The sequence below is a fragment of the Anopheles funestus genome, chromosome 2RL, assembly GCF_943734845.2.
Source record: "Anopheles funestus chromosome 2RL, idAnoFuneDA-416_04, whole genome shotgun sequence".
In the NCBI taxonomy this organism is placed as follows: Eukaryota; Metazoa; Arthropoda; class Insecta; order Diptera; family Culicidae; genus Anopheles; species Anopheles funestus.
Genome location: NC_064598.1, coordinates 45,714,925 through 45,735,929, shown reverse-complemented (window position 1 = coordinate 45,735,929; position 21,005 = coordinate 45,714,925). Strand labels below are relative to the sequence as shown.

The following is a 21,005-nucleotide window of genomic DNA, read 5'->3' as shown; positions in this document are numbered from 1 at the left end:
TGGTTTTCTGTTTTTTTTTACACATAAATGTGATCACTAGAATGACACTTGAGTCCAAACAAACGAGACTTATTGAATATCAGTTCCTTCAACCTGACGATGGATTGCATCGGAAAACATATCTTGCAAAGAGGTATAGATGAATGTTAAGGAATTTTCCAAATTTTATAAATGGTTTTCAAATGTAAGAATTTAACTTGTTTATCAGGAAATTAGGATTTTTTCAAATTTGGAATATTTGTTACTATTACATTTGTTTCCTTCTACTACAAATCTGTAATATTATTTACAAGAATATTATAATAAAATAAATTAAAAGTTCAAGTAACAAAACGTAGCCCATTGGACATTCCCGAGAGTAATACATCGTAGATCGTGGAATCGAATCTAATCTTACCTGGGATCTAGGATGTTCTTGATGGCAAAGAATGACCATCCAGAAAAAAAGTGATCGAATGGGCATTCTATAACAAATCAATAGTTTATCAGAATAGTATAGAATAGTAAAATTTTAATAACCGTTAATTCAATCATTTAACACCTGAGGAGAGATCAAGGTGTTAATTCAATAATATTTATTTTTAAATACCAAATAATCTTCAATACATCCAATCTAATTTAATTGAATTCTCCGTTTAATATAATCTCAAATGAGCTCATGTTTAAATTGTTCCTTCGTAATTCAATTAAATTACAGTTCTTAAAATGGAGCATAAGAATCATATTTATCTGTCATCAGTAAGACGTCCTTCCGCATGGTTGCGATTGTCAGACGTGATTAGCATCTGTTTCACTCCTCCCATCTGAATCTAAATATAGCATAGCCCTAGGGCACCCCGTGGCGTTCAGAAATCAATCATAGATGCCATGAACATTCTTACGCACGCTAGCTTGACCTGTTCTGTCAAACAGCATTCCTGCAGTGTGTCGTGTCGCGGAATGTGCAAAGCAAATGACGTGTTGGGGCGGGTTTTTTGTTAATACTAACTACTTCATTTTTTTTATTTTGTTCTATCACCCGCCTTGTGTCTGCGAGTTCGTTCCCGTTCGTTCGACAAGAATTCAAAGCCCCACAAGGCTGGCGCTAAAACATCAGCCACATCAGACCGTCTGGCACGGTGGGAAGGCATAACCGATTGCTACCGTACACACGGCGGGGGGTTGATATGAACCAACCCGTTCCGTAGGGGTGGTGATCAAGAATGAGAAGAAAGCACACAATAGAGAGGTGAGGCTGAAGAAGAAAAAAATAATGAAACGATCGCACTTTGAAAAAAAAGGCATCGAAAGAAAGTCTTGTTGAGAGGGAGAGAGAAACAAAGATTATGGAGAGAACTTTTTCCCCTGTAGCAACCAAGAAACCTCTTACGATGCGGTTCCTCACACAAGACAATCCAGCATCTCCTGTTCCAGAAATGGTACATGGAGAGAAAATTTCAAGAAAAATCTCTTTCCCGCGGGAACAACCGAGCAGCAGAAAATGCAACATTCTCACCCACAGCAACCTCCCCGGAGCCGAACAAACGGCCGGATGGGAAGTTCGGTGGAACTTTCTTTCCACGGATGCGATCTTCGTGCGCCCGTTCTCTTGCTCGCTCACCGATATGATTCGTTGCGTTCCAATTCATCTTCATCTGGCAGGTATGTGGTACCGGTCGCTTTCTCATTCTAGCTTTTCCACCCGGCAACCGGGGAAGGTCGAACGGAAAAAAGACTGCTCGGGCGGCCGACACAAAACAAATGTGGAACGGCGAGCATTGTGAGCGGCCGCTGAGCAGGTATTCACATCTTCCACATCTTGCACACAAGGCGCACGATCATGAGAGTGCTTTCTCACCGGCACAGGCACGCTCTCTCCCGGATGGATGTTCCCATTCTGGCGCCACGCACCTGAGCATCTAAAAAGGGGGATGAAAAAAAGGGGAGCTATCATGATCATCCCCCTTTGCGTACGATCCAGTGAAGCAGCGGAGAGGCACCTTAAGCCCCCGGGGGGAGAATCGGGAGCGATCGTAGGCTCGCGAGTTTGGAAAATGGCTCTCTTTTACTAGTGCACGGTAACGCTCCGATCTCTTGTGCGTCGGAAGGTCGAACTTTCAACAAACAGCCGAACTTCTTCAGCGAGACCATAAAAAGCCACCGGTTCATCGTTGGCGAACCATTGTTCATGATGCATTCCGGGTGCTAGCATCTTCTACCCTTCAGCTGCCGTAGTGTGACGTGCGTGTATATTGCGTGTGTATGCGTTTGCCGACATATTCTGCCATTTTACTGTGCTGGCTGAGTTTTGTTTGATTATTTTGGAACCTGTTCGTTTGTTTGTTTACTACCTTCACCAGTGTGTGAAGAAGGTGCAGTGTGCTCGTGTCCATCGATATATCGTGCGACATTGTGCGTTTCGAGTGTTTCGAGTGTTTGCCCAAAATCGCTGCCTTGCCAGGTGGAAGTGAAGAATACGCACGCGTTGCAGTATTTGTGGTGCAATACGCTTCTTGACACTTCGTCGTGTGACAGCAGTGCAGATTATAAACCAATCATAAACACCTGTTTTGCGTACAGGGGAGATCCAAGACAAACGGAAGAGTGAACAAGCTTTTTCAATAACAAAAAAAACAGTGTTTATTGGTGCATCAGTGTGCAGTTGTGCAGATAATGGAACTGTGATCTTCATTGCATCAACGTACAAAAGAACTTCAACCACGTGAGGCAACATATTTAGTTGCAACATTCTGGAAGCCGAACATCCATAACAACATCCAGTGTAAAGAAAGCAATCCAGCTTTCTGCGGAGTTATTATACGCACAGGTACTGTACCAATAGACAATAAAAATGCACTCAATAATGTTTTGTTTTACCATGTTTCCACTGGTAAGGTTTTCTCCCAAAAACCAACATCTTCAATGTAAATCACCTCCATCCCAGCAGACCTCTCCATTTCTTAAGATCCTCCACCGTGTACCGTGCATTCCTTGGAAAATTGCGGAAGTGGTCGATCGGCCCATAATTCATGTATGCCTCCGAACTTGAATGTGCAATTTAATGCCAATCGCATGTAGCTATCTGCTGCGTCCTCCTCCCATATTTCTAAACCTCAACCCGATCGGTGGCTTGGGGAAATATCTAATCTCGGCCGAGTACTGAGGCTTTTTTCACCGAACCGAGCGGTTACGATCGTACCCAACAACCGATTCGGATAATGTATGGGCCATTTTATTTGTTGTGTGGAGCACCGACATTTGCACCGATCGTATCGGCGAACATCTTCCTTCACATACGGATCTTCCTGTATGGACCTTGGAGGCGTTAGATCGGTTTAGAGCATTTATTGAAGATCGTATCATCGATTTCACCGCAGTGCACCGCAACCCTTAAGCAAAACACCACAAATCGTGCACTGCACTGCCGATGGTAATGCAATTCCTTTACCTTTATGTCCTGGTATTCCGCCTACCAGAGCAGACAGAGTACAACCAATGGCGACATGCAACGGCGAATTCGTCGCGGTAGTTTACTTCGGGCACGAATTTCTAATATAAACCGCCTCTTTTTTTTGCTGTATTTTCTTCTGATTTGTGTGTGTTTTTTTGTGCTTGCCATACCACAAAAACAGTACTCTTGCCTACCACGCCGGAGTACGCCCGTGTTCCGGTGAGTTATACTCTTACACACATTCGGTAGGCTCCACAATCAAGCATCATTATTCTCGATCGAGGCCGTAGCACTCGGAGGTTTCTCGCCTACTCCGGGAAGCCTCCATCGCAACATCAGATTGGATAGTTGCGCTTTTTGTACGGTGCCGCTGCTCCCCCGAAAAAAAAACTCCCTCTTCCTTCTCACCTTGTGATTGGGAGGGAAGTTAAAGGGGAGGGGTAGTTGGTGAAAAACAGAAAGAACCACACCGCTCTTGTAGAGACCCCACGAAGGTGGAGCAACAACAACAAAAAATGTTTTCCGACCTTTCCGACTTCGCTTCCGATATCCGTCCCATATGGTTAAGGAACAGATCGAACAACCAAGTCGTAGAACCCATACCTAGCGATACGTACCATTAAAGGTTCATTCTCTATGCAATCCGCTCCTAAGGAAGCCCTAGCAGAATAGAAGATAGAAGCAAAATTGGATGCAAATATCTGCATGCAAAATGTTTCACCAAACTCCCCATTCCCCGACTCTGGTTTATGTACGCAGCGCACAGCGGTACACCATAAACATTTGCCACCATCGAACATTGAAAAGAAAGCAATCCGCTTTCCTACCCTACCTTGGCCCAGAGTGAAGCATGGTACCGATGTCAAGGTAAGGCCATCTAGCCATCCTCCAACGAATGGGTAGATGGCACGGTAAAATGGGATGAGATCGGTTTGGCGCAGCATTATGCACCGGTGAGAAGCATAATGATAGCTGTTCTATGCATCCGTGCATAGAAGATGCATAGAAGCGAAGGGCAGCATCGAGCCGTGATCTCATCTTCTCCAGTGCCAATGCAACAAACAACCATGGTGAAGGGAGAAACAGCGACGATCGTATAAAGAATTACAATCTCGCGTTCTTCCTGCATCTTTTCCCCGGGTACACTGGCGTCAGTTGGTGTGATGTACGCTATACGAACAATTTTACAGCGCGAATAGCAAAACGACACACACACGGACCACTGGATGCAGCTTGAGCTTGGGTTGGAGAAATGGATCGCATCAAGAAAGCATCGTGAACAGGGCAAGCAGTATGAAACGGTACGAACGAAACGAGTGAACGAACAGAAGAGCAAACAAAAAAAAAAGCAGACAACATGAAAGAAGCTAACTGACGCCTGGAGAGAACCATCATCACCAAGGCAAGGGGGAAAAAAACACACACAAACCGGCAGTGGTTTGAACGGAGAAATAAGAACACTGTGCGGAATAAAATGCGCACGAGCGCGCAAGATCGGAGCCAACGGTACTTGCGTGGCCGCGGCCGCGCACAGGTCAATGTTTTATAATCAGGCACGCTTCGTTTCGGGTTTACCGACCGTGTACGGAGAGGAATAATAAAACCAAACATACACACCGCACATGTGTTTGCGCAACCAAGCCGTGCTTATGCTGGATCCGTCCGGGAGCCTGCCTGCTCCCGGTAGAGGCATAAAATTCGTTCACTGGCATTTCCCTGAAGTTTTGCTTCCGGTGGCACGGCTGGTAAAGCTTCCCAGCTGAAGAAGGATGTACTTTTCTATCCACCCTCTCCCGAGATGGGGAGGAGACAAAAGAGGTATTCTAGCAACGGAGGAGGAAGGTTACAAGAGAAAGGGCCTTTTTTGAGTCGTTTCTTCTGCAAGACAATTGCTACACGACATCATCTACGCTCAAACAGTGGACAGAACGAGCTAAAGCTCCAAATCTGGAAAATAAGAAACATCGAACTTTGGATGAAAAGGCAACTGCCAAACGCCGTAGCGAAACGGACGGAAATATAGGTACGGACAATTAGTTTCGCGTTTTAGCGCAAAACCGATGCTGACGAGACGCTCCCCATTTGAACACTGCCACCGTCTTTTTCAGAACGTAGAAGAACGAACTTTCAAAATTAACCACCGTCTACATGCGGATCTTCCTGCGTATCTGGTACACGATCGCGGCCGTAACGCCCGGTTCGATGTAAATTGTTTAGAAAACTGCTTCTACACGACGACGACACTTGAACGACACGTACGAGCACCTGGGTAGGGAACTACCGTCAGATCGTCGAGGGGGTTTGGTTCGTTCACATCTTGCCCCGAATGAGTGGCAGCAGAATGGTTAGCACTGGTACGTTCTGATGTCGGTGACACCATCACGCTCGAAGATGCCCATTTGCAGCGCTTCCCCTATCGCAGCAGCGGGGGCCACACAGCCGCACACCGGTGGTTGGGATGCGGTTTGAAGAATGCCACCCTTAACGATCGCAACGAATCGCGGGCGAATGGCGAATAATGATGAACTGCAGCAAACGGAACAGCCTTGGGTGCTGGCTGCCGTACGCCAGCAGGAATTCTAGAAAGGAATCCAAAAGCGAAAGAAGAAACCGCTTAGAACTCTCGGTACAATGTGATGTGATTAAAAGAAAAAAAAGCAACAGACGCCTATCTGCAAACCACATTCTTTCCTAGGTCGATATCACGATCGATAACGGCATACTGGCGATCATTACATGTAATCAGTTCGATGAAAATGATTAGCACGGGTTCTATATAATGCTAGCATATAAGCACCGAAAAGCACCCCAATAAGTCTTCCATCCAGAGTAGAACCGACCCCTCCACCATGCAACACCGTGGTGCCGTGACCAGGAGACAATATTGTGACTTTTAATCACTTTGCTGCAAAGCATCGCACTCATTATGCTCGTGACGGGTGAAATGAGTTTCATTTCGTAGACTATTTGTATCCATTTATCATCATCATCATTACCATCACAGTTGCCATATTAGTGGACCAGTCACACACGTAGTACGGTCGCTTAATGCTGTCCAGATATGAATGGAAAGACAGCAAAACGATTCATACAATAACAGAAGTAAAAAAAAATCCGAACATCTCCCTCCCGGTGCTTGGTTCAATTTAAATCACTTACCTCATGCAGCTGGGTGTTGGAAGTGATAAATTTAATTTAGCGTAAAATCGACCATCAATGTGTACCATTTCTGTCCAACCCATGCCAAAACAGTCGTCTTTTGAAAAGAAAAAAAAACAACGTCCCCCCGAATGATCGAACGATCGTGATGAAGATGAAGTGGGATGATGGGGACAGCCCAATAAAAGCTGACCATCATTTTTCTACAACCATTCTTGCCTTCCGACACCCGGAGGCGTCTTTTGTTATTTCCAACCGGTAAAGCGTAAAATAACCCATTACATACCTTTGCGGCTATTCAGCACAACGATGAAACCACAACCGTTGGGACAAAAAAGGAATTGCTCTCGTTTAATTTTTCGTCCTCCATCCCTATGGCAAAAATGACTTTCAGCAAAAAGGAGAAAAAAACGACATTCACGACTGCACACAAATCGTGACGATGATGAAAACGATGAAACAATGGTTAAATGGCTTTGCTGGCATCATCACCCGCTACCATTTAATGACAAACGATAAAGTTTTGTTTAATTTGTTTTATCGTACGTTTTAATGGTTCCAATTATCCTTTTGCGCATCGCTGCTACCGGACATACCGTTTGCCGTGTGTGTGGTTTGGTGTGACCTCACACGGTACGCACTGATTAAGTGTTTTCAAATGTGTATTTTTCACGTATAAAGGTGACCGTAAAGGTTAACTTGATCCTGTTAACTTCCCATCCGAACTGGAGGCGTACCGAAAGCAACGAACCCTCGGTACAGGATGTTATGTTTCCCAGGGTAGAAATGTAAACAATGTTGCGTATTATACCCAACCTTACCCTTAAGATAAAACGTTATCATATGTAAGACATTTAGGAACACCGGAAAAGCCCCCTAAGTAAACATAAATACACACAAACGGTTCGATTGAGATGTCCCCTTGAGGTGTCGTCGGCATGAGGAACCACATCCGGAAAAGTCATCAGATCTTTGTACTCTGTCATAAACTGGATGATTTATAAATTCAAATCTTTGACCCAAAACACCGCAGAAGGGCAAAGATTAGAATCCACCAAACCCGATTTAGGTGACTTTGGGATCCCTTTTTTTCTTTGGAAAACTTTCCTCTGATATCACTGAAGTTTACAACCGCTTGTGTTTGACCAATAACAAACAAAGACCCCCAAGAGTAGATGGGATAAAATGTTGCCTGCTTGTGGACGAACCTTCTAACGGTCATCTTATTTACAGCGCAACCTTACCCACCGTACGGACGTGCCATGATAACTTCATTATTCCACTGTGAACCACGTCTTTCTGCCGAGATGATGTGTCATCTCTTCTTCTTGATGATGGCACACCAAAAAATAGGGATCACACTTTCTGGCCTTTTTTACCTTCGCTCCTCATTGTAGCTCCAACATTTGGGAGGATGAAAACCAATCTGTTTTAAGAACACCCGAATCCCCAACGCCCGTAACGGTGACGAATCGGGTACCGAATACCCAAAAGCGTTACGTCAGGCGTACTTAGACTACTTTACCTTCCTTTCCAAGGCCGTGGTATGGGGTGTGCCGGAAATGATCCAACAGAAAAAAAAAAGTTAGGAAGCGCAAGGGGGAAAAAGCAATGTACTACGAAAAGAATCAATTTAAAAATGGAACGAAAAATTTACGTGCAATTCACGTAAAGGTGGGTACGGTGGATTCAGCGCCCTGTCATCTGTGCCCGTAAGGGGGATGATTGGAACCAGCCGACACGGTCGGCTGAAATCGTGAGATTCTCTCAATTAGATAGTTGCATTCTGTTTCTTACCACTTTTTAATTGAAAACGACAACAAAAACGAAACCCCATTGAAGGAACTCCACGGCAAACGATTGCCGAGTGTCGTGTCTTTTGGCTTATATCCCAGGCGTTCGTAGTTCGATGAACCACATAACACGTTGGAAATGAAGCACATTCTTGTAACGCTCAAGGTAACCACTCCTTTCGTACCGACACCCATGCCAGGTCAGGAATCGTCTTGTAGTAAAGTCTGAACGATTGATTCTTTATTTTGGGCGGAGCACTTTTCAGCAAGTTTCAATCTTGCCGAATTTCTTCAAATTCTCAAAGTTGTAAGATTTAGGCCCACCCACCAAAAAAAAGCTTGTTAATTGGAATCGGTACACCAAACATGCTCGATCACGCGTATCTGCTTCCAAGAGTAACGATTTTTATTGATTTTCGTTCTCTTGCAACTCCCCAAACGAAAAATCTATTCTGAAGTGGGGTGCTTTTTGACTTCCAAAGAAGCTGCTTCAATCGGCAACCTTGCCAAAAAAAAAAAAACAAAAAGTAGGAAAGAATCTAAAGCGCCACCAATAAGTGTGAAGCTGCTGTTGCTGTGCTCGATCGTACCGAGGATCGCTATCAATCGCAGATGTGTACCAACATCCAGCTCTTCGTCTGCGAAGTTTTTCGATTGATGGGAGAATAGAAAGAAAAAGAAATGCGAAAGAATTCAATTCATCCAAATCATCCCCGTCACGAAACAGACGGGAAGCTTGGTGGGGAATTTGGGTGGTATGAAAAAGGTGAGAAAAGGAGCGAAACAAAAAAAAGGTTGGAATAAAAACGGCAAAGTTTTCCCACTTACCAATGCCCAAACTGCCCGATCGTGATCGCTAACCTTTTCCCCGTAGACCCAAACAATATCCGAACCCGTTACTGTTAATGAAATAATTCGGAACTAGGCCTTACCAGTTTGTATGCGTGTGTTTTCCTTCCGTTTTTCCGCTCTACTCGCCCTCCAACGATTAAAGCGATTTTTTCTTAGGGCAATACAGTGGCATCTCTCTCTCTCCCTCTCTTGTTTAAACCATATTGCATAGAAAATGCACCATTAAATTTCAATGCGTTATAGAACAGTGGTGTAACATTCAAGAACTTGCCATATTTACCATCCGATTCCAAGCTTGAAAAGAACTATAATGTGGGAAAAAATATTTCAACTCTGTCTTGCTTTATCGGGATGAAGCGTTCTCCTTCATTAGACAAGGTATTAAAAGGGGATTTTTTCTGCCTTTCTTTCCAAAAATGCTGCACGATGTGAAAATTAAACAGAACGCCATGGTTCCGTATGGAAATAAGTTACCGCAAATCAGCCCCGAAACGAAAACAAACGAGTCAACCTCAAACATCAAACCTTCTGCCCAGCTGGGAGCAGATTAAGGCTGGATAAACAAATGAATAAATAAACTACTTCCGTTTTGCTTCTCCCCTTAAATAACACCTGCTCCTTCTTCCCTCCTTTCGGAAATGCCTTTTCGACCAGAGGAACACCAAAAAAAAACACCGGGACGATACGCACTTGTTTCATTTGGCTGTAGTCGCGTCGTAAATATTTTACCTCTCCATCAGAAATAAAAAGCGGCGCAGCATAACTGTGCATTTTTTTTCCTGCTTGTTTCTTCGATGAAACGTAAAGCATTACATTCCACAAAGCTTGCGGTAAGGAGGGAAGAATACCAAAAACCAAACAAAAGAAAACAAAAACAAACATCCAGACAGGGAGCGACATGGATGCAAACGAATCAACGCAAACGCAAAGCTCCGATCCGATCCGCTTTATGCTTTTTGGTAAGGGGTGTAAAAAAATACTAAAAGAATACAACAACAAAAAGCACAACAGACGGGTTGTAATATTAACAAGAACCGTTCTTTGCCGCTTTGTCTGGCCTGTCTAATCTTGTCATTATGTTGCCATTACGTGTGCGTCTTGCTTGCGTTCCAATTAAAAATAGATTAACCATCCAATGTAATCACGTTTTTTGGCCAATGCTTGTTGGCTTGCTGAAGCAATTCCTTTGCATTCGCGCCCCTGTAAATTCATTCCTGTGTTCTCTCGCCGTGCGTAGGAGTACATCACTTCACGGGTTGTTCTAGTCTCGAAATAACTTCAGGGAAATATTTCCGCTTCCGTTTCGGAGAACTTTGGCCCATGTTTTGGTTCTTTTCAAACGCCGGAAAAATGCCTCAGTTTCATGACGAATTTTAAAGGGAATTAATGTCTTCCGTACATTCAACTCACTGTTAGTAATTGTATTCCAGCGGGAACGATTAATGTTTTTTTCCCTCCACTTTTGAAGTAATAGAGCTACTCTTTTGAAGAAGATCTTTAAGACGCAACACCATAAATGATTGTTCCTGGAAAAAAAAACATTTATTAAGGGTTCAATGTTTGCAATGAAAACAAGCTCTTCAAAAAATGCTCCTCGGCTCCTGCTACTTTTAAAATGATAAATCTTCGTTGTTCGTGGCTTGTATTCCCGGTTCGATTCAGGTTCAGCATGACAAAGGAAGCAATAAACAACTTACGTACCGTCGAACCTGTTTGTATCGATCGGTTTTTAGCGCTTCCGAGCCCATCCGAGTAAGGATGGGATCGGTGCTTTAAGCCTAAGTTTACAAAAGCCCGGTAAAGCAGCCAGTAATCCGAACACTGAATCTCCGGACAGCCTAACGACAGCACACCGAACACCGAAATAGGTCACCGCAAACTTGAATGCAAAATTGAATGTTCTCTTCTTCATCGTCATCATCATCATCCCAGCGCAATGCTCTTTCTCCCGCGTTGGCCACTAAGTGGTACTGCTAACTAGAAGCAGTGAGCAGCAGCAGCAGCAGCAAAAAAACACACGAATATTGGTGACAAATAATGGTGACCGATGGTTTGAACGAAAGTGGTGAAAGTGGATAGAAATTTTAAGCATTATACATATTTCTTTACCCTCAATTTATTTTCTATTCATTCTTACTTAACGTTTCTTGGAAGTAGAGCTTGAGCAGGAACAAAAAAAAGAAGTGTAAACTTTTGGCAATTATGTTTGCTGTCTGCCAATATATCGTGCGATCAACAATTTGCGCAGAAGAAGGTCAAGATTGGAACGGGAGCATTGAAAGAATGGTGCTGCCGGAAGTGTTAAAAGTGTCTTTTCCATTTACCACCCACGCTAACGTCCGAAGCTATTTACCTTTCGCTCTTTGATTGTTCGGTTTAGTTTTCGTGTGCCTTTGTCCATTTTCTTCCCAACACCACGCATTCATCGTGTGGAACGAAAGTTTAGTGAAATAAACAAAGTCACCTTTCAACCATCAATGCGGTTCACAAAAACGCGCCTTGTCGGGTTCGGTGCCTGGGAGCGCAGGCAGTCTTTCATTGGAATCGTGACAGAAAAGAGCGGGAAAAATGTATTTTGGGGTCTTTCGTTACGGTGGTACGATGAAAGTAAGTCAAAGCCGGTACGTGACATTGGCCGTAGTTTCGATTGTTTGTTCCCGCCGTTTTCTCACCTGAAAAGCATAAATTAGATTTAATTTTAATGAGAAATTAAAGAAAAAAAACAACTGAATGAATTTCACCTTCGCATAGCTCAATTTTCTACGGCCAAATATTTCAGTGACCTTTACCAAAAAAAAGAAAAACACAAAATAAACATTCATCACGGATTTGCTTTCATTACGGCAGGGAAAATCCCTTAAAAAGGAACTGTTTTGTTTATTTTTAGGGGGAGTTTTTTCTCTCTCCCTCTCTCTCTATAAATTTCACACCTCTCAAAAACAGCATATTTAAAAAGCTTTCGCTTCCGATTGCTGAACGAGCTTTTTTGTTGTTGGAACTTTTTTTTTCGTCTTCTATTGGATCGAATCAGATTTTCTGCCGATGTTGATTTTTGTTTTTTCTTTAAGGAAAAGTAAAATATACACACACACACTCGCGCAAATTGAAATCACATTGTAACGTCTTCCTTGTGGAGATGATTGGCTACTTAACGTGCGGAAAATGAACCCTTACCTGTACACAAAAATGGCAAATGAAGCAGTTTGAAGAAAATTTCCCAACCAAAACTCCACCACACTAATGAGCCTTTTTCATTTTACCCTCGCCCCCCTTTTATGAGCCGTGAATGGCAAAGAATTCCTCTCCAAAATATTACCACCTGCTGTTAGTTTACCGTTGGTTGTGCAGGTTATGCTCGTACCACAGCCACAGACACATTTTTTGTCTGTACTCCCGCATCAATTGCATCGATCCGCTTTGGAATGCCGCGTGCAAACTGTAAGGCAATGTGGTGCTATAATTGAAACTGCATCATCAACTACTTTCACGGTCCGGTTTATGGGTTTATTTGCCGTTTTTAGCCAACCTGCCAAATTGCCATTAAATAAGTAGGCTTTAAATAAAACAAAACCAACCTTTCCTTTACCGCACTACAGTTAGGGGGGGGGGAAACAGCTTAACAAAAAATCATTTCACTTCACTCTGCCCATATGAAGTCTTTATTTGTAGGAAACACAACGCACGCTAAACTCGTTTGCTCGTGTTTGCTCTGTATCGTCCTTCCCGCTGAACGTGGGTCAACTCAAATTTAAAACGACCGTTATTCGACTGTTTGTGCCATGTTCTTTCCATCTCCCCCCCCAGGCCTTCCTCTTTTCATTAACCATTAACGATCAACCAGATCGGATTCACAGCATTCACAGAGGAAAAGCACAAAAGTGCGCCTAGCAAATAGTGACTTTATTGGTTTTTTACCCCCCCACCTTTTCTTCTAAAACACATAAAACCCACTCACTATTGTTGTACTGGTGGTTCTTTCTCTTTTGGGCCACTCATCTATGATCCGCAGCATCCGCGTGGTCGAAGCCATCCAATTCATTACTTTCATTACCATTCCCCGCTGCACATCGGCATCGCATTGAGGGGCATTTGGTTCAAAATTAAAAGATTACTTAGAGAGTGATAGACGTGGAAAAGGGGGTTGAGGGAGGGAATGGGGGGAAGGGGGTTCAGAGCCTTGGCCCTGGCTAACCATTGGGTCGGGTCGGGTCGATCATCTTTTTCCCCCCTCCCCACCAGCACCGGCAGCGGGCATATTGCCATCGAATATTGGGGTTGGCTGTTGGGGTCAGAGCAGAGTGAGAAGCGACGAAAGTGAAAAGTAGGTTCCCGTTATTAACCACGACCCCAACCATTATCCACCACCCGGTCACGATTTTCAATAATAATCCCACCAAATACTCCGATGCGGCTCCAATTGGAAGGGATGTGAGAAGGAATCTAAAGGCAAACCCCCCGGGCAAATGACTGCTGCATACCGCTGAGCGTGTGCGAGTGCATCGAAAGTCTTCTAACAGCACGGATTCGCATATTGGGATTTTCATGTGATCTAGCACATCATGGGAATTGAAGATGTCGGCGGAACGAAGAAGCTTTGCTGGTGAACTAATTTCTCACAGGGTGAATTTTTTTTCACTTCTCTATGCATCACAAATGATTTCCCGTGTGCATGGGAAAGTGTGGAAGCGATCTGGTGGTTGAGCGAATGGTCGTATGGTGGAGGGAAGAGATTCTTTTGTCCCAAAAGCCGGCGACAAAGACGCGCAAATGATTGTAACGGTGGGCTCGATCGAGCATATCTCTGCCACCCCCTGGCAGGGGTTGAGGTTCAGTTGAAGGAGGGAAAATCCTTCCCTCTCGTTCTCTCTCTCGCTCCCTCTGTATATGGAAATCGATTCCAAAAAGGTGCGGACACATTCAAAGCACTAGCAAAGGAAAGCAAGCCATCATACGCAAAAGCGCAATTCGCACTTTCATTCACACGCACTCCCTCTCAGCATCTCCTCTCATTGTTTGGTCTCAATCAGTTGGAAAACTAACCACCCCCACACTCCCGACAAACTTCCACGCCAAACGAGACCCGAGACGAAAAGCGTAAACCAATGTTTACTTTCTCATTCCGAGCCGGCAAACACACAATCGTACCCGCCAATTTTGCAGGTGTATCGAAGAGTACCGTCAGGTTGGCCTGAGAAGCGCACTCGGTGTGATCCCATTCATTTTCGGGACGAGCGATCGAACGACCGAATCGAAAAATTTCACCACCGGGCCCCACAAATTGGCACCTGTTTTCTTTTAATTTTCTCTCGTTTATGCGTGAAGTTATATGTTTTTCTTTTTCCTTTTTTTTTGTTTTGTTTGCACACAACCGATTTTCACCCCTTCTAGGCGTGTTATCAGTGTGGCCGATTTTTTTTTGGGGGGAACAATTTTCACCCAACTGCGTAACGTACCGCGATCATCGGGCGCCTAATTGTTCGTACCAAAGCTACAAACGCACAAAGGCGATCCGAACCGTTGTGTGTCGGATGCTGGTACTGCCATGGGCCGGTAGAATGGCTACAGAGAAAGGGTAGTAGAAGAGAAGGCCAACGGACACTGCAGGCTTGCAGGCAGTACAGTTGGGCGCTATTTGCTGGTGCGATTATGATCAACAAAGCAGCAACGTTCAGGTTTTATGTTGCTCCCATCATCATCATCATCATCATCATCATCACGATGTTTACGGTAGGCGTTCCAGTTCATCCCTCTTACCCTAGCGCATCTCCGAAAAACGTCCGAAAAACGTAGATCAATCGTTCATTTAATCGGACGTGCGGAGCCCCAAAAACTACAACGTTCGATCGATCGATCAATCGGGAAGCAGAGATTAGGCATGTGCAGTAGAAACAGTTAACGCACTTAGCCGGGGGGAATGTTGTGTGATTTGTGTGTTTTTTTCCCCAGCAGAAGCGAATAAGAATCGTGGGGATTTTAAGAAGCGATACCATGTCTACCATGCCAAAAACAATGTCTACATACTTGAACATCACCAGCGTTTTAATTAATAAATCTTTTGAGAAGAGTCACACTCCAATAATGCGTGGATTATTATAGTTTTCAAAAGACTCATGAATTTCTGAAGACTAATTTCAATGTAAAATTGAAAGATATTTGAATCTCTAACTCATGAGTTGACTTTTATAACATTTAATTGATTCATGTGTATACAAAATTCTCACCTTTAAAGAATTTTGGATTTTTAACGCATTGACATAATCGAAACATTATCCCAAGAGTTAGTGATGTATAAATTCTTTAAAAGATTCATATGTATGAGGAATCCGTATCACTGAAAATCCTTAAATCATTAAAGATTATCCAAAGAGTCATTCGCATCATGAGTCTATACTCCAAAATTTCAAAGAAATTTGAGTCGTCAAACAATTCTGATATTCGATCATTCATAAATCTCTTAAGATCTAAGAACCTCCAAACAGTCAGAAATTGAAGATCTAAGAACCTCTAATGAATCAGAAATTGATAAATATTTATAACATGAAAAGGAATTTTCATCGTTCAAATTCCTCAAACCACTAATAATCATGAGCGAGACCGCGGGTGCGAAAATACAAGTCTCCGTCATTTTTACCATCAAACGCAGCCTGCAGCAGTCCAAAACGACAAGTAGAACAAGCGAACATACTGTGCGCTCACCTAACCAGCGGAGGATATCTGTCAAAAATCGTAATCACCGAGTGATCATCGATCGGATCGCTTACAGAACAACCATGTTCCTGCTGTCACTTCACGCGCAAGCCTGCTTAACGCCTCTCCCAACGTTTTGGCCTTGAGGCAACTGGTGGAACCAACACGGATTCCCTTACCTGACGGTATCCCTCCAGGCGCACCAGATGGATGACACATTCCCCGATGCGACCCCCCGTGTCCATATTCGTGCCCGAGCGAGCATAGAGCCTTACAACCGTACAGCAACGATCGATTACTTTCCGTTACGTGGCCTAAAAAGCAACATGTAGGCTAAGTCCACCCTGCTGGAGCTCGCGGCCCGGTTGGTGGTTCCCGGCCCGTGAAGTGAAGTTGCACAGGAAAACACTCACCGTAGGGAGAAGCCAGCACACAAAAGAAGGAAGTGTACTCTGGAGGCAATATATATACATTTTTTTTCGTTCGTTCGTTCTCATTCACCCATTTCAAATCGCATCATGACATCATTTACAGCGTGTTGTTTGTGCGAAGCGGGTCTTGAATGATCAGGGCAGTAGCCCTGATTTTCCTAACTCACACCAGCAAACACTGGTCGGGGTTTTCAGCTTCCTTCCCAAACGCAAGAATGAAGGTTTGTTCCGTCACTTCACGGCAATCGGGAAGCATTACTCCACCGCTAGCATTTCCTCTTGAGCTACTCGCCGGCACATCAGGAGCCTTGGGTCATGGCGGGGGGTACGGTGTCCACCAGCAGTTAGGCGGGGCAAAATTGTGGCTTTCGCGGTGAAATGGGTACCCGCGTCTGTACGGTCGGGGGCCTGCTTTCTCGATACGCGCTCAATCTGCCAACTCCAACGCCCGCCTGCTGCAACGAAACCGGAAAGGTTTCACCCGATCGAATGTCGATTGGTTCAATTATGTCAAGTTCTACTTTGCAGGCGCCTGGGCCATCATTTTTGTTTCTGTTGTTTTCTTCACCATATGCACGGTTCATCATCATCATCATCGCATGATCACTTTGGTACCCGCGGGTGTGTTTTCAACCGGGAGAGAGTGTTGCATGTGTTGACGGCCTTCCAAATCCGAAGTTTGTCCGATTCTACGGCACTGGGCCAGTGTGTCTATCTCGAAAGGTTAAAAGGCACAGCGACCACGACAATTCCCGCAAGTCATCATGCGTCCACCGATTTGTACTGTGATGCATTGTGATCGTGGCGCCCGGGAACGTTGCGTTCACACTTTTCCCTGTGCATTAGGAACCCAAAGTAACTCTTGGTGAAAGGTTACGATTTGTACACGCGCAAGCTGGTGATCCGATACGCTTTTACTACCCAGCTCGAAGCCATATTGCCTGTATAGTTGTGGATCGCCATCCTCCACGCCGTCATCATTTCGGCAACGGGAATGACAAATCGAAACCCAATTCCATCGCGTCCGTACTCCCATTCGATCGAGCCAAGCGTGTGTTGCTGGTTGTTTTCTTCTGTTCCCTGCAATGGCCCAGTTTCGATACGGCTACCTTCCTTTAGTACCGTAGTCCCTACGGCTAATCTTACCATCTCGCGGTCTCGATCGTTCTGGGAACCAAGGGCCGTGTAATGGCCGTTCGTTTCCTTGTCCTCGTCATTTGTATGCAAAACAAATGCTCTCCGGCTTCATGCACTCCACATGATGGAGCTACCGGTATGTACCGACTGACGCTCAAATGCCCGGACAGCATTGGTTGGTACGATGAACTTATGCAAATGCGATGATGTTGCGATGGGCTGGCCTCGCACTCCTTGCACAATGCAGCCATAATTTTACATATTACAGAACGGTTCCTTTCTAGGTCGGTGGAAACACACCAAGAGAAATATCCAACTCGCGAACCTTCCCAACTACATCCACATGGCCCAGAATTATGGTGGGACCAGTTTTGTACGGCCACACGAAAAAGGTCATTACCGGTTCGGTGAGAGCTCTCACCTTTCCAGATTACCGCTACTATTATATTTCTACCGGTGGTAGCAGTAACGACAATAATTACAACTCCATGCTACTCCGCGTGTGTATGTGGAGATGAATTATTGCGCCATTCGTGACAGTTCCGTTTCACACAAACGTCAATAAACGTCAAACGGTTCGTTTGAGTAGTAGTGCTATAGAGATACTAGTGTTAGACGATGGAACGAAAACAAAACTACCGCACCATGGGAAGAAGAAAGGCAATTAACACTCCACCATATGAAAACCATCTAGCGGAGAAGAGCTGGTGGAAAATGCAATTTTTGCAGTAAAACTGCAAACCAAGGATTAGGACCAAGCTGGCAGCATACATGCAATAGAACCATCTAATGAACACGTTGTTGTGCACGCTGTTTCGCAAGTACATCGTAATTGGATGAGGTAGCGTGCGCGTTGTTCCAAGCAGCGATCCCAGCAATACATGCCCGGGTCACAAACAAAAGGAACTTAATTGTATTCTGAGCAATTGAAGATGGCAACCTTTTAATCGTTTGCCGCGCTGGTAAAAGTGCTATAAAGAAGCGATATTAAAACCTACCATAAGAACTAACGCTGCTGCGACACAATGTCTCTCTGATGTCTCTCCAATGTGCGGAACGAAACGAACGGATGGTGTTTTCCACCCCCCACGGCCTGCTGTCTTTTGATTCCCACATTTGCAAGATATTATTACTTCGCGATGAAATGAGTAAGAATGAATAATTAACACTTAACCTACGCTTCCGCCACACCAGCCACTACGCCGTGTCAGTATGAGCTTTTTGCTACCATTTGGCTTTCCAAACGTCATGCGTACGGTGTGTTCCAACCTTCGTAAATAACCAATCTACCGGGAACCGGGAGAACTCTTTTCACCGTGCACCACCGTGCGTTTCATTCATTTCCTGTGCGGTTAGCTTCCCGAGACTGTGCGCTAGAAAGAAGAAAAAAAAACCCAGACCCAACAAATGACTCAATAATAGTGCCGTCAAGCTTTCCAGCTGACGACGAGCTGGCCAAACGGGCCCGGGTCACATTTGTGACGGTGCTAGTCGTAAAGCGAAATAATGTTTTTGGTACGGAGCACCGGCCAATGATGGTGAATCTACTAACACACCACCGAGCTACGGTTTCCCGGCTTGATTTGATGCGCATTCCGCAAACGCAGACATCAAGCCATGACCGTAGTTTCATCGCAAATATTACAAACGATGCTCTCGCGTCAGTTTGGTTTTGTTACTGTTGTATTGTACCGAAAGCCCAAAGCAACTATAACCAATTATTGGAAAGTCAAGAGTGCTCTTTGGAGAGATACAGGAACAAAACGCTGTTGCCAAAGTTCTTCAATGTTTTTAATAACAAAAAATCCCATTTGGCTTCGAATAGGTCTTGAAGAAATACATTAAACATCCACTGACAAATACCTCTTCTCGTCGGATAGTTGATTCACATCGAATACTTCATTCGAGAGGAAGTTCCACTCGGAGGCAAGTCAATTGACTGCACCAATAACAAAAACGTTAATGTTTCGCTTCTGTCTAATGTGCTCTGTTTTACAAGATTTCTTCACCGCACGGGACAAATTCAAGTGTCAACCTTTAGGGTACATTTCCGAATGAAAGAAACAACAAATCGCACAAACCAGACACCAATTTGCTACAGCCAATTTGAATGACCGGAGGCACTCGACGGTGCTGATGCTGTTTGAAAATCAATCCGTCAACCGTGGATGGGCGATCACCTCCAATTTCCAGAGCTGCGGTTTCAGGACGTCCAATCTCTTAGATGTCTTTTTTTGTTGTACTTTAATTTTCTTCCATCCTGTCCTGAGTGACATATCTACAAAAAAAACTTTACTACATTAGCTACATTTCCGCATTACACATACCCTCCATGATTCCCTTCGTTTCCGGGATCTCAGGCACAAACCCCGGGGGATCAATAAATCTTTCTTTGCTGTGCGAATTCGTAACCATTTGTCGGAGCGGCTCGTTCAACCATACACAACCTCATTAGTACTCGTTGGGTGCCCATGTGCCCTTTAGATTGGAAGAAGTCGCGCTCATGCTACCCCAGATACAGCGCTATCACAAAGCTTAACTAAAAACCGCTTGAAACGTTTTTTTTTTTTTTTTGGGGGGGAAAATACCTTTTGGGAAAGAATAATAAAGAATGTAGGCCACAGCAACATTAAAGCAAACGCGTACACTACATCTCGCTTATGACTCTTTTATTCCAGTTCCCAACAAAAAAAATCGGGGTTGGGGGAATACAACATTTTACCGTATCTGGTACATTTCGGGTATTTCTTCCTGAATTTAAAATAATTATTTCAACCGGCACACGATCATTGTCAAACTGCCTATTGTTCTACGTGTACGCAACCTTACCTTCTTCATAGTTAATCTCTTTCGGGCCAGTAAAAGTTTGACTCAATTTCCATCTTTCTTTTTTTACACGTGTAATAAAAAGCTCCAAAATAAAGCTTTCATATTTGTCAATGCGTTTTTCTTTTTTTATACTTTTGGAGCAATTTTCATGACCTGAAAATGCGTTTTTTAAACTGACAAAATGTTCGTTGAATTCGAAACCATCATCAATTAAAAACAGCAACAAAAATGAAATCAAAGCAAAATTTATATAAACGAATGTTTTGTCACGCGAACTGTTTAAAAAGCGCGTGTTTTGTTCACACAAGGAAATGCATTACTTGCCAAGGTTTTCACGTTGCCATTGGAAAACCATGTAAATCCCGCCATTGGTTTTCGCCAGCAACCAAACAGATTCGGATTTATCAAGCAAAAGCTAAAGCTAAACAGCGAACGCAAAGGCAAAGAAGAACACGAAAGCGACCGCGGCAACAACAGTTATGTACAACGGCAAAAAACTGTGTTCCCTACCCGTACGTAACTCATTTTCTTCCTCCCGCAAAAGGCCTTTCTTTCCCCGCTCACAACCAAGGTACAGCCTTGCTTTCATCACACGTGGCACATTGCGCGTGAAGAGGCGAACGCACGCAAGATCGTGCAAGATGAAGAAAGAAACAAAACACACATTCCCGGAGCTTTTTGTGCTCT

The 21,005-nt window shown here is 44.1% G+C and overlaps 2 protein-coding genes across 2 annotated transcripts in view; both read left to right on the top strand.

The window, feature by feature from the left end:
- LOC125762387 (neurogenic locus notch homolog protein 1-like) overlaps window positions 1–21,005 on the top strand; it is a 169,927-nt gene that overhangs the window by 53,979 nt on the left and 94,943 nt on the right. The gene's annotated exons all lie outside the window — the stretch shown is intronic.
- The window catches only part of LOC125762384 (uncharacterized), a 28,550-nt gene continuing 9,361 nt past the window's right edge, over window positions 1,817–21,005 (top strand). Inside the window, exon 1 of the mRNA XM_049424411.1 lies at window positions 1,817–2,806. The gene's annotated coding sequence lies outside the window, so the exon portion shown is untranslated. The remainder of the gene's footprint in view (window positions 2,807–21,005) is intronic.